Source organism: Notechis scutatus, chromosome 3, assembly GCF_049901735.1.
Source record: "Notechis scutatus isolate UNSWTSFEM ecotype Mainland chromosome 3, rNotScu1.2, whole genome shotgun sequence".
NCBI classification, from domain to species: Eukaryota; Metazoa; Chordata; class Lepidosauria; order Squamata; family Elapidae; genus Notechis; species Notechis scutatus.
This window is the reverse complement of record NC_142011.1, coordinates 187139053-187152620: the sequence shown is the minus strand read 5'-3', so window position 1 is coordinate 187152620 and position 13568 is coordinate 187139053. Positions and strand designations below refer to the sequence as shown.

At 36.7% G+C, this 13568-nt stretch overlaps 1 protein-coding gene across 3 annotated transcripts in view; it reads right to left on the bottom strand.

Moving 5' to 3' along the window:
- The window catches only part of RIMS2 (regulating synaptic membrane exocytosis 2), a 286641-nt gene that overhangs the window by 16706 nt on the left and 256367 nt on the right, over window positions 1-13568 (bottom strand). The window lies entirely within an intron of this gene.

Below are 13568 nucleotides of genomic sequence, written 5' to 3'. Positions count from 1 at the left end.
GAAACAGTGAAAGGAGTAGAAGGAACAACAACAAAAATAGCAACAATAAACAAATAATAAAAACAGGCTGAATATGCAATAAGGAAAACTAGCCTCATTGGACAGCGAAGGAAATTAGAAAGGAAGAAAGAGATAACCAGTCAAGGAAGGGAAAAATGAGAAATAATCCCTCTTTAGGTTTCACAAAAAGAGTTAAATACACCAAATTAGCAGCGCTGCAAGTAACAAGTGATCTTCAGATGCACCTTCAAAAGCATCCAAACTTTGAACACCAAAAGCTATGGCTGTAGTTATTTCCTCCTCCTCCTCCCTCTTGCTGAATTATGATCATGCCTTCTGTAGTTTGCAGCCAGATGTACCAATTCTCCCACTCTCCCATTTTATTTTGTAATGATTAGAAACACTGCTAAACATCAGTTGTCATGAATCTTACACAGGAAAGAAATGAAGTTCTGCATGGTATTCATGGTTAAAAAGAGGTTATTGGAGTAGACAGGTACCAAACGTCTTCCCTTCTAATCATGGAAAGGATAATCAGGTAGTTAGTAATCCAATGGTGCATAATACATAATTTATAAATTCACATAATAATAGGCAGGAAATCACATTAGCAACAAGTAGGTGAGAAATTCAGATGACATATTTTATGGACGTTATTTTATTTTGGAGAAAGGTTACGGTATATTTCAAAGATAGGATAAGCAATGATGAAGCATCAAAGCTGTATATCAATGATAGAAGTGTTATGATCTAAAAGAGAAGATATCTATAAATGTCAGAGAAAGAAGATATGGTGAAAGAACAAAGTTGGATGATTAATGTATACAGAACAGCAGTACAACAGAGCATTAAAGGTAAAGATTCCCCTCGCACATATGTGCTAGTCGTTTCCTGCTCTAGGGGGCAGTGCTCATCTCTTACAAAGCTGAAGAGCCAGCGCTGTCGGAAGACATCTCTGTGGTCATGTGACCAGCATAACTAAATGCCAAAGGCGCATGGAACTCTGTTACCTTCCCACCAAAGTGGTCCCTATTTTTCTACTTGCATTTTTACATCAGAGGTGGTATTCAGCCGGTTCTGACCAGTTCTGGAGATCCAGTAGCGGAAATTTTGAGTAGTTCGGAGAACTGGCAAATGCCATCTCTGACTGGAGATTTTACAGTATCCTTTCCCTGCCACACCCACCAAGCCATGCCCACAGAACCAGTAGTAAAAAATTTGAATCCCACCACTATTTTACATGGTTTTGAACTGCTAGGTTGGCAGTAGCTGGGACAAGAAACGGGAGCTCATTCCGTTATGCGGTACTAGGGATTAGAACCATCGAACTGCTGACCTTTCCGATCGACAAGCTCAGCATCTTAGCCTCTGAGCCACCGTGACCAACAGAGAATTAGTTTTTCCCAAATGGTGTCTCAATTCAGAATGAAAGACAGGTCACAAGAAAACAATTATCTAAAGTTCATCCTGCATTAAGAAGCCAATTTGGTTCGTAGAAAATATGATTAGACAAAACTGAAACATCTATCAATATCTCTCAGGTTTCCCCTCTCATGGATTAACCATGCAGCAGCATGTAATACCTCAGGTAATAGGCATTGCAATAGTCTTATTTCACTAACAGCGTGTCTTCTGGTCTTCAGTATGATATGGGAAATATTTTTGTTTATGTGGCAAATTTCTTCTAGTGTTTGAAGAACTCAAAGTCTTGAGTACATTGAGAAAACAAAAATGAATGAATATAGGTAATCCTTGACTTATGGTTTAATGATGGTTCAAAGTTATAGCAGCAACCGGAAAAAGAGACTCTTTATTCACATTTATAATTGTTGTGCCACTCTTACAGTTACGTGATCACGATTTAGGCTTTTGGCAACTGGCTTGCACTTACAACCAGTCACATGATTGAAATCTACAACTTTTTTTTTTTTTTGCAAATTTCTATTAAAAAAACACCAACTGGGGAAACTGGATTCGCTTAATGACTGTGTGATTTTTGTAAGAACTGCAGTGATTTATTTAACAATTTCTGTAAAAATTGTCATTGGGCCTAACTTGACTTATGGCTGCAACATCTTAAGATGGAAATCCTGGTCCCACTTGTGGTCATAAGTTGAGGACTACCTGTATTGCAAAGGACTGAAAATGTGAAAAAAAGACAGCTGACCTCCCATGGAATGGCTGTGAAACTCAGCTCTTTAATGAAACTAATTTAATTTGTTAAAATTTTAATTTCTAAGAGCTCAATATAGAGCTCCAATACAGAATTCCAATTTTAAATTACATAAACTGCATAATTCATCTGAGAGACTATAATTTAGCATAAATTAAAATAATGTCACCTTGCATTCAATGTACAAAATTATATAACATTGTGAATACTTAATATGAAATGCTATTTTTTGGAATAAACATACATGTTTTGTATATGATTATGTACACCAAACATTGCAAAATAAAAACGCTGAATAGAGAACTAAAGTCAAATAGATGATAAGCAATTTTAAATAGATTCTGTCACTGAGATTGTAAATCCTTGATTTAAATTGATCGTATCTTAATTCTACTACCAAATATGCATGGTCCTTTCATCTAGAAGCTCTTCCATGAGTAAGTATATGCAGCAATAGTCATATCCTTAGCTGATCATGGACTACTTTGGTTCTGTCAAAATGGCTGCCATTCACATAGACAATTCAAAAGCATATTTACAAAAAAATAATAATCCTGAAACTGACAAGGATGATCCCCATCCTCACTGCCATCACAGTCTGTTTGCAGGAAGATATAAAAATATATTTTTATAAAGATGATTTTCTTTATGGCATGCACGTTTTCTTTAAAAACTGGAATCTAAGATAAAAAATAAGGCCAATGGAGGAGCAAGATATGACCAAATCAAGAGAGATTTTAGTTTGCCCCATTTTACTTATTTCTAAATATTTGAAGTTTGTATTCTTAATGTTTTATAGCACTTTTGAAGGTCTATGTGTATTGGCTGCAAAAATAGGGCAAACCTCTTGAAGTACTAATCCTTATCACAAAATGCACTGATATGGTGCAATAGCAATAGCACTTAGACTTATATACCGCTTCACAGTGCTGTACAGTCCTCTAAGCAATTTACATATTGCCCCTACAATTTGGGTCTTCAGTTTAGTGACCTCAGAAGGATGGAAGGCTGAGTCAACCTTGAGCTTGTTAAGATTTGAACTGCTAAACTGCTGGTAGCCGGCAGTCAGCAGAAGTAGCCTGCAGTACTGCATTCCTAACCACTATGCCACCGCAGCTCTGTTTAGCTATGTTTATGTTTAGCTATATTTAAAAGCTATGTTTAGTGAATGGCCACCTGTTATATACCCATAAACAGAGAAGTAAAGCGAAGTTTTGACTAGGGTCTTCATTTAATACATTTTTTAAATTGAGCAGATACCGTACACAAGGAGAGAACCAGGTGGGATGCAACATCCTGTAACTATCAGTTTGCCGAAAATGTGAGCATGTGCGTGCAGCGCACGCCCCCCATCCACTTGTGTGTGGCTGCAAAAACACAGGGATTTCCTGTGCATGGCAGCTACAGTGAGTAGAGCTGATGAGGCATGGAAAGCAACTGGGCTGTGTGGGTGGGGTGAACGAGCCAGATATATAGGACCAGATAGCACTGGGGCAAGTGAGCAGCCCCAGCCGGTGGTTGTAACTACCGGTATAGGCGAGCTAGTCCGAACCAACAGCAGCCCACCACTGGAGCGAAGTTGTGGTGATGTTTGCATACTTCCTTTGGAAAAGCAATTTGTGGTGGTGGGTGTAATTTTTTAAAACAGCATTGAGTATACTTGGAGATATCAAAAACCTAAAAATGGCATGAAATTATGTCACCAATTTTCCAAAATTCTGGTCAGAAGTATTTCCACAGAGCATAGTAGAAGATTCAGAGTTCTATATGGAATCTTTATTTCATGGATGTATACTTGTATAGTTCTATTCAGTGCCAGGCATTATATATGACTGGGAGATAATTAGTCCTGAAAAAGAAGTATTAATGTTTCCAACTTAAAAAAAATATGCAATGAAATAATTTCCTAATATTTGTTAGTAATATAGTATTATTTGAAATACATTGTGATCGGAGTGTCAAGTCTATATAATAAACTGAAACTGAACATATCTGACCCACTTAAAAGCCTATTTTTACCCAGGCACCTAAGAAATCTCAGTAAGCTCTTTTCTGCCTTCTAAATTTAGCTTTGATTTGTCACAACTGAAATTATGTAGTTTAAAAGTCTTAGGATTTTAGAAATCTCCTAGCATATTTAAAAATCACAACTTATCTGCTATGATGTACGTATAATATACATATATAGTGTGGCTAATTGATTAAGTTTTTAGGCAGAACAGCACTTTTTGTCTGTAATGCAATTGCTGTATTTTTATAGTGGAAAGCAAAGTTGGTTAGAAAATTATGCTAGCTGAAAAAAATGCTATTTTAAAAGTTAGAAGCATTTTGCAGTTGTATGACATTAGCTGAGAAGATAGCAAGTGGATTAGGAAATTAGAAAATATTTCCACACATCTGATAGTGATGCAAGCATCTGTGAAGAACAATGCAGAAAAATATACATATTGAAAAGCTATCACAACTGAAAGTAATAATATCGTAAATATTGTACATGCAGTATAAAAAGTAACTGACAAAGACTTGGTGGTGAAAAGGGTCAGTTTCAGAAAATGAAATCCATATTCCTTTTATCTGAGCTTGGGAAGTAATATTTTTGCACACAACAAAAGTGATATTTCTGTTGAAAGAAACAAGCTATGTGCTCCTCCTTTCCTGCAGGACAGCTGTGACATATTCTTTAATATGTTTTTGAGTGAGCTAGATAGTTTTTCTTTATGATCATGTCAATTGTGAATTATATAGAATTACAGTATATCTTTAATTCCCATCCAATGAAAATTGCAAAGAATGTTTGATTTTGGAACTATACAATAAGGAAGAACAGAAGGTTATACTGGCATTCCCTTAGTGAATGTAAGGGAAAAGATATAATTCATGGACACAGCAGTAGGACTGCCCTTGATCGTTAGCAGTGTCTACATAATGCTTAAAAGTGAGAGAGAGAGAAGGGAGGGGAGAGAGATTTTAAACTACAAAATACAAATTAGCGAGAGCATTTTAGTCCTAGGCTATAATTATCACATATCATCATATATAATAGTCATCATGATATGGATTGCAAACTGATGTCTGCAAAGTAAGCGTTCACAGAGAAACAATCTCAGGATAATCTAGTTTTAGTTTAAAGATAAAAAAATGAAAAAAAATATTCCTTTACATCTAACTTACTTCTCAATTTACAATGTTAAATTTACAAATTGATGTAATCAAAGCAATCATCACATCTCTGTATTCTGTGTCAGAAATAGGGAGAATTAAAATGCACCTTTTATACATTATATTAACAGCCGCAGGTGAAGAAATATTTCTTTTAATTTGCTTTTACCATTCACTGATATAATACCGTCTTGATCAATAACCCCTTACACGTATAAATATAATTCTTTTTTTTTATAACAGCAAATTCCATCCACAATAGCTATGTCACATGCCACCGGAATAAACAAGGAAGGTAGGTTTTTAGATTAATTATGTATTGCAAGCTAATTTTCAAGCTTTTTTATAAAACTTGTCTGTACACTTCAATGAAAACTAAATTAATACACAAATATAGTACCAGAACCAATCTCTACATTGCATTCTATGTGGGACTGTATTCAAAGACTACTCAAAAGGTTCAGTTGATAAAAATTACAGAAGACGACTTGTTGGCAGATGAGTCCTCTGCTATTCACATATAACACCAGGGTTATGGACTCTACAATGGTTACCATCAGGCTTCTGGATACACCACAAAGTGACAACTTTGAGCTATAAAGTCCTATCTCACTTTGCATTCCAATAACTGTAAAGCTACTTATTCCAAGTAGAATGTTTGTTCTTTATGTGCCACTTATCTCAATATCCTGTTTGTGTGTTCTATAGCAGGTTCATCTTGCATATGACATGCAAGGAAGAAGTACTACTACTACTACTAGTACTAGTACTACTACTACTACTACTACTTTTCAATAGTAGTACCACCCCTCTGGAATTACCTCTCCAGAAATCTGTAAGGCATACTTTTTCTTAATATTTAAGGAGGTTATAAAACACAATTTGGATGTCTTTGGGATACTCATTCTCTCTCAGGAGATGTCAGGAGATGCTGACAAAGGATCTCAGTCAGTATAAGACAGTTTCCTATGTTCCTAGTACACGGTTGTGCAAGTGATATAAGTAAAATGCAGTGATTCATTTTAACTATAAACTCAAACAGATAGCTCATATTTTCAATTTCAGTGTACACATGTTGTGCATTGACAATAAACATTTCATTTGATTGATCATAGGAATTCAGTCTTCCATCTCTTTGGTCACTTCATTTTTGCAACCTTTCAGTCACTGCATGATTTCAACATCCACTATATAGGATGCCATCTTCATCAACTGAAAAAAAATCTGTATATGCTAGCCCAGGCATAAGAAGCTCGATAGAACATGATGGTATACTCACTCTTGTCAATGAATGTTAAGTTTGTTTATGCCAAGTGTGTATTAATGCTTACCAAAATATTTCAGATATTTTGCATTACTAGGCTACCATTAAAACAGAAGAGATGGCAATTTCTTAAATTAAAATCAATGTAGTTCTGTTTTAATGAAGGGTATTTATTTATTATTATTTTTAAGCTGCTATTTTCACAACATTCTTCATAGTAACACATTCATATTTAGTGGTGAAAGCAGTAGGAATGAAAGTATTACCACTGTCACCAGCCACCCTCCACATCAGTGTGTCACCTTGCAGAAAAGAAACATATCCAAGGCTCTCCATGAATAATGCACCCTCTTTAGTGCCCCACTCTTGATAGTGGCAATGTTCTCATCCACCAGGCCATCATACCACTCAACCTTGTGAGATTTGCAGAACAAGCCACAGTCCACCCAGGCTGCTAGGTGTTTGGGAACCTGTCTTCCTGACTGCTCTGCTGAAACATTGAACAGTATCTTCGGGAAAGTATCTTCTGCTATCCATTTGCTCCTCTACACTGCTGCACTTCACCTTCTTCAGGGAGTTCTTGCAGGGAAGTAAAGAATGGCTATTTCGACAGAGAAGCAGAGGTTGCCATGGCTCTATGCCCAATACAAGTTGCATCCTTGTATGACGTAACCATTACTCAAACAAGTTTCTGTGTTGCAAAGCTGTCACCATCTGGTAGTAATTCAGTTTATTAACCATAACAATACCAACAGTATTCACAGAAGAGATATCTTCCCTATCATTTTGGAGCAAAAAATAATCAAAAACTGTTTACATTTGAAGCAAGAATCAGTGGTGGGTTTCAAATTTTTTTACTACTGGTTCTTTGGGCATGGCTTGGTGGGTGTGGCATGTCTTGGTGGCAGGGGAAGGATACTGCAAAATCTTCATTCCCTCCCTACTCCTGGGTGAAGGCTACTGCAAAATCCCATTCCCTCCTCACCCCACTAACCTGATTTCCAGCTTCGTTCCCTTGTGCAGGGCAACAAAAGAAGACCCAGACGATCAGCTGGGACTCAAGAGGCAGAGAATAGATGGAGGTGGGGGGCCAGTCAGAGGTGGTATTTGCCAGTTCTCCGAACTACTCCAAATTTCTGCTACCGGTTCTCCAGAATTTGTCAGAACCTGCTGAATGCTACCTCTGGCAAGAATCTGAATTCTTTGGCCCAAGCCAGTACAGGTAGTCCTTGACTTTGGACCACAATTGAGCTCAAAATTTCCATTGCTAAGCAAATGTAGGGGCGTGCATAAGCGCACCATCGTGCCTACCGTCCCTGTCCTATTGTTTCTCTTATTCTTTTATTTTTCTTATATGTACCCATTTCATGTATTCACAACTATGTATACACTTATACTTATTATCTTGTAAACAATTGGCAAATCAAATAAATAAATAAATAAATAAAACAGTTTTTAAATGAGCTGTACCCCCATTTTACGTACCCACCTTTTTTAGCCACAGTTATTAAGTGAATCACTGCAAATCATGTGACTATTAAGTGAATCTGACTTCTCCCATTAACTTTGCATGTTGGAAGCCAGGTGGGAAAGTTACACATGGTGATCGCATCACATGCTCCCAAATTTAAATACATGCCAGTTGCCAAGTGCCCAAATTTTGATCACGTGACCATGGGGATGCTGCAATGGTCTTAAGTGTGAAAGCTGGTCATAAGTCACTTTTTTCAGTACTATTGTAACTCCAAACAGTCAACAGACAAATAAATGGTTATAAGTCATATATAATCCTAAAGCAAAAGGCAATCCCTGTATAATTTGTTTTGTGCTTCTGGAGAAAAGCTTGATAAATAAATCTATGAATTATGCAAAAGAATTTATTTAACCTCTGGAGACTCCAGTGACTTTCAGGAAGCTTTGTAGAAAGCTGAATTTTGTTGTTACTATGAAAGTACACAAATATAGCTGCAGGGACTTTACGAAGTATGATCCACATACTTCCATGTGGGTCATAATTCATAAAGTTCCTGCAGCTATGTTTTATAAATAAAAATAAGAAGAACTAGCACATTTCCATTTAACATCAGCAGGACTTTGTCATCTTGAATTTCCTGTATCTGTCCCTGCCAATAACAGAAGCAGAAAGAGAAGTACAAAAACCAACAACATATTTGAATAATTTTTATATGAGTTATTTTTTCTTAACTCATTGTTTGAAAATAAAGACATCTATTTAGGCCATCACAACTCTGAAAACAAATAATAAAATGTAGACAGTTGAAGCTGCTTCCTCATTTTCTTTCCCAAATCAAACTCAGATTTGTCAGGAACCACTTTAGGTTTACCATTCCTTGCATGAAAAGACTTTTCAGAAGCTGCTCCTGATCAAGAATGTTTGTTTGAACTGTTCCTAAAAACAACAACAATGCACTATTACCGTATATACTCGAGTATAAGTCGACCCGAATATAAGCCGAGGCACCTAATTTTACACAAAAAAACTGGGAAAACTTATTGACTCGAGTATAAGCCGAGGGTGGAAATGCAGCAGCTACTGGTAAATTTCAAAAATAAAAATAATTAATTTGGGAAACGATCTCACTATCTTGAAAGGTTTAATTGATTCACTAACCCAAAAGAAGAAGATGATGATGACAGCGGAGGCAGGAGTCACTCTCTTCCCCTCCCTCGGAGGCCCCCTGAGTCAGGAGTCACTACCGCCGGCGCCCCAGTCCCGCCGCCTCGGGAAGGAAAGGCAAAGCGCTTTTTCCTTTCCCTTCCCGGTTGGGCTGTTGGGAGTCGCTGCCGCCGGAGGCCGCGACTCCACACCATTTTTTTTTCAGAGGGAATCTGACTCGAGTATAAGCCGAGGGGATTTTTTCAGCACAAAAATTGGGCTGAAAAACTAGGCTTATACTCGAGTATATACAGTAATTTGTTTATGTCATTTCTATACTGATACAATTCAAGGAATTCTCGGCAACTTCCATGACATGGAAACATTAATACATCCATGTTAAATTTTGAAATGCAGTAAATGTTTTTATAACAAAATAAACCACAAAGTTCAAGTAAACAAAGATAAGAATAACATTAAGAAATAACAATAATGCAACTCTACAAATAAAAGATAGCTAAAACACCTGTTAGTTAGAATTATCTCTGGAATAATTTGGTTTTCAGCATCCTTCTTTAGCAGCTTCAAGAAGGAAAATAGATTGATCTCCACCAGGAAATTGTTCCAAAGGATTGGTGCTACTATTGAAAAGTAGAATTTCTTGCCTTCATTTCCAAGAATTGGGAACTAGGGACAGTTTCCACCTGTTGGAATACCTCAGTGTTCTACAGGTACCCAGATGCCAAGCCATAAGCAAGTTTATAGAATAAGCACTTTAACTGTACCTAGAAACCACCTGGTAGTCCACAAAAGTCCTTCAGCATAGGTGTAACATGCATGCAGCATCCAGTGTTGTATCCAGGACTAAATGTAATTTCTGAGTAGACTTTAAAGCATTGTGTACAAAGCGGAGCTGGCGGCAGACTCAGATGATAAGGAGATTGGGGAGAAATGTGGGCAAGTCCTGGAGTCTGGGGAAGAATCTGATGGATGCTCTGCATCGGAAGCAGAGGTAGGGGCAGGGCCATCCGACATTTCCCAGCTACCTACAGAGTCAGAGGTAAGTGGGAAAGAAGAACAGCTGGAGCCTGTTCCAGATGCGCACATGCACAGAGCTGTCAGGAGAGGAGAGCAACTAAGGAACAGGGGCCAACTCGGAAAGAAAGGCACACATGGACACTGAATGACCCCGCTCTGGGGAATAAATAGAAGCAAAAGGAGAGTGGTGGTTGCAGGAGACAATTAGTTCGCTTATTATTATGAAGATTTGCTTATCGTGTTTTGTGTCTCTGAGACTCCTTGCCAGGAATTCATTTACAGGTTTGTGACTGGAAGCCCTCGGCCTGGCAATTATCCAAGGACTAATAAGGTCTGTTCTTGCATTTAATCCTTGGAAGGATTATTTCCAGGACTTTTCTGTGTGTGAATGCCATGAATTCGCAGTAACTAAATAAAGAGGAGGTTTTTCAGGACAAGGAGTCTGTTTCTTGATTCTGCTAAGCCTGGGTCAGAACAATATGGAATATAAATAAATAAATATAAATAATATAAATTTGTGGGCCACATTGCAATAGTGGTGGCAATGTGGCTGTTATTATTGTCAGGTAAAGTTGCACAAATGGGAAGTGTTCAATTGTCTCTGTAACCACTGCTTTCGCTTGCTGCTCAGAAAGCTGTGAATCCAGTAAGTTCCCAGACCACAAATATACTCCTTCAGAAGTAGAACTTGCCTGTCCAGAGATAACATTAGTATTAATTGAGAACTGCAATGTATAAACAATAGCAGTAACTGTACGGCTTGTGTTCAACTGAAATCTATTCTCTTCCATCCAGAGGTCTTCAGATTCCTCCCCCCCCCACAAGATAAGAGGTCAATGACATCTCTTCTTGAATGTTTACTTAGATAAGAGCAGAACAGTGATGATATCATGTCCCAGGTGGTCAGATGACCTTTTCCTTTATGGATGCTAAGAAGTAGGACAGGAAGACTCGAAGCATTGCACAAGACAGGGACCACTGAGGCAATCTCTTCTCCCTCACTATTCCTGACTGAAACTACCTACTTTAATTTTCTCTTGTTTGTTCTCTCTGCATTTCTATTGCTGGAGTTACCTTTCAGTTAGTACAAGCTAGTCCATTTCTCCTATTAGTCTTCCAAATAATCTTGCTCTGGATCTTCATGTTTATTGGTAGTAATTTGTAAGGTAATTTTTCTCCCCTGCTGCTGTTGATCTTGTTTCACCTCCTCTAATTTTATGCCATAAGGAATGCTTGATAAAGTTACCAAGTTATTATTATAGAAAGGGAATGTTTTTCAGTTTATATTCAAATGGCCTCATTAAATGTTTCATTAGGGAACAGTATAGCATCCATGAATAAAATTTTGATAAATAAATATTCTATAGTAAAATCAAAAATTTCTTTTGGTGTGATTTCTTACTATAGAAAGTTTAAAAAGTATAGCAAGATGTCTTTCCTTTAAAGGCCCTGAGCGTATCTCATTGTTTACAAGGAGAAATTTTTTTAGAAGCTTTATTTTTCCCTCCTAAGGACGCTTTGCATTTTAAGGGTTAATGGCTTAAGCTTTGTAGATGGTTAAGAAAGCTATCCCATCCCTCAGAACTCCAGAAATATCCTCCAAAATGGCCCTGGAGACTTTTGGAACAAGAAATATAAATACGTAATTGTTACCCTGTTACCCAGAACATATGGATAGTATATTTAAACATCTATCTTATATAATTCTCAATTTAGTATGATCCCCAACCAATAAACCCAGGAAGATGAAAAAGAAAGTATCATCTGCCTACCTAACTGCCACAGTGGCACAATGGTTAGAGTGCAGTACTGCAGGCTACTTCTGCTGACTGCCGATTGCCTGCAATTTGGCAGTTCAAATCTCACCAGGCTCAAGGTTAACTCAGCCTTCCATCCTTCCAAGGTGGGTAAAATTAGGACCCAAATTGTTGGGGGTAAACTGCTTAAAGAGGGCTGTAAAGCACTGCAAAGCGGTATATAAATCTAAGGGCTATTGCTATTGCTAACTATACTCCTAACAAATCTAAGGTAATCCTTCACCATCCCATTTTATAGATAAATTATTTGGGGAGGGGGGAACTGTCTCCGGCAAATATAGTAAATATAAACTGTTACAATACGTTCAGGTTCACATATAAGAATTGGATATCAGAAATCTAAAGCAAACTAATTCGTTTCTTTAAGAGACAAAAGAAATACATTTCTGAATTATGGCATTTAAATATAAAGATTCTGAAATCTTTTGATAAATCTATCCTATCATTCTAAGACTCAAATAAAAACTCTAAATAAGAATTGCAAAGGAGAGACACAATTCTAATACCATTCCCCTTAAAAGACCACAAAACTTTTAGCAGGGATGAGAATAATTATTCCTCCCATTCCATCTGATATAAAGCAAATAGAATATAGTATAACTCATTCAATTTAAATGACTGGTTCCTCCATTATATTCTTGTGTCTGTGGTAAACCAACTCCATATATAAATGTGCAAACCACACAAGTGCTTATTAAAGTTGCTGTTAAAAACTAATAAAAACAAAAGGATTTTTTCAATACTTCTTTGCTAACAATGACATATTCTCATCTTCTGATACAGGCTTGTAAATAATACAAGTTATGAATCAATATTTGATGTGAGTTGCAATGCTGCTATTATTCAGTACTAGCACTTCTCAGACATTGAAATATAATTCTCTAAAATTGCAGAGCAATCTATACAGAATATTTATATTAATAATATATGGGACAAAATGCATGAATTACAGTAATAGAAAGGAAGAATTAGAAAAGGAAAAGTCTAGGAGATACATGCATAAAAGTATATACAAAGTTTCAGGAAGATACAGAAAAGAATAGAAGGAACTAATAACTAGAGAAAATGAAACATTCTGAAAATTTGTCAAGTATACATATTTTGTGCTTTATCTATATAATGTAATTGTTACCCCCTTATATTCTAGTGAATGTAGCAGATAAGGAAGACCTTTGCTTAAGTCTCTTCCAAATATTATCCTGTTTTCCAGAGCTTAAAAAATGCTTCAGCCCTCTTTGCCTGCATATTTCTGTCGAGGTCACCGTCCTCATTTTCTGCACTTATTAAGGCACCATAACTGCATCCTGACACTTCAAAGAAAAGTATTGCTATTTAAAACTCCATTTCAGATTGTTATATAACTTTGCACATCAAGTAGGAAAAACCTCAATTATGCTTTATTAAGCAACAGTGTCCTACAGAGAACTTTTTCAATTAAAATGTTTTGTAGAGTTACTTTGATTATTTAATTCATAGACCATTTTGTAACATTGATTTATA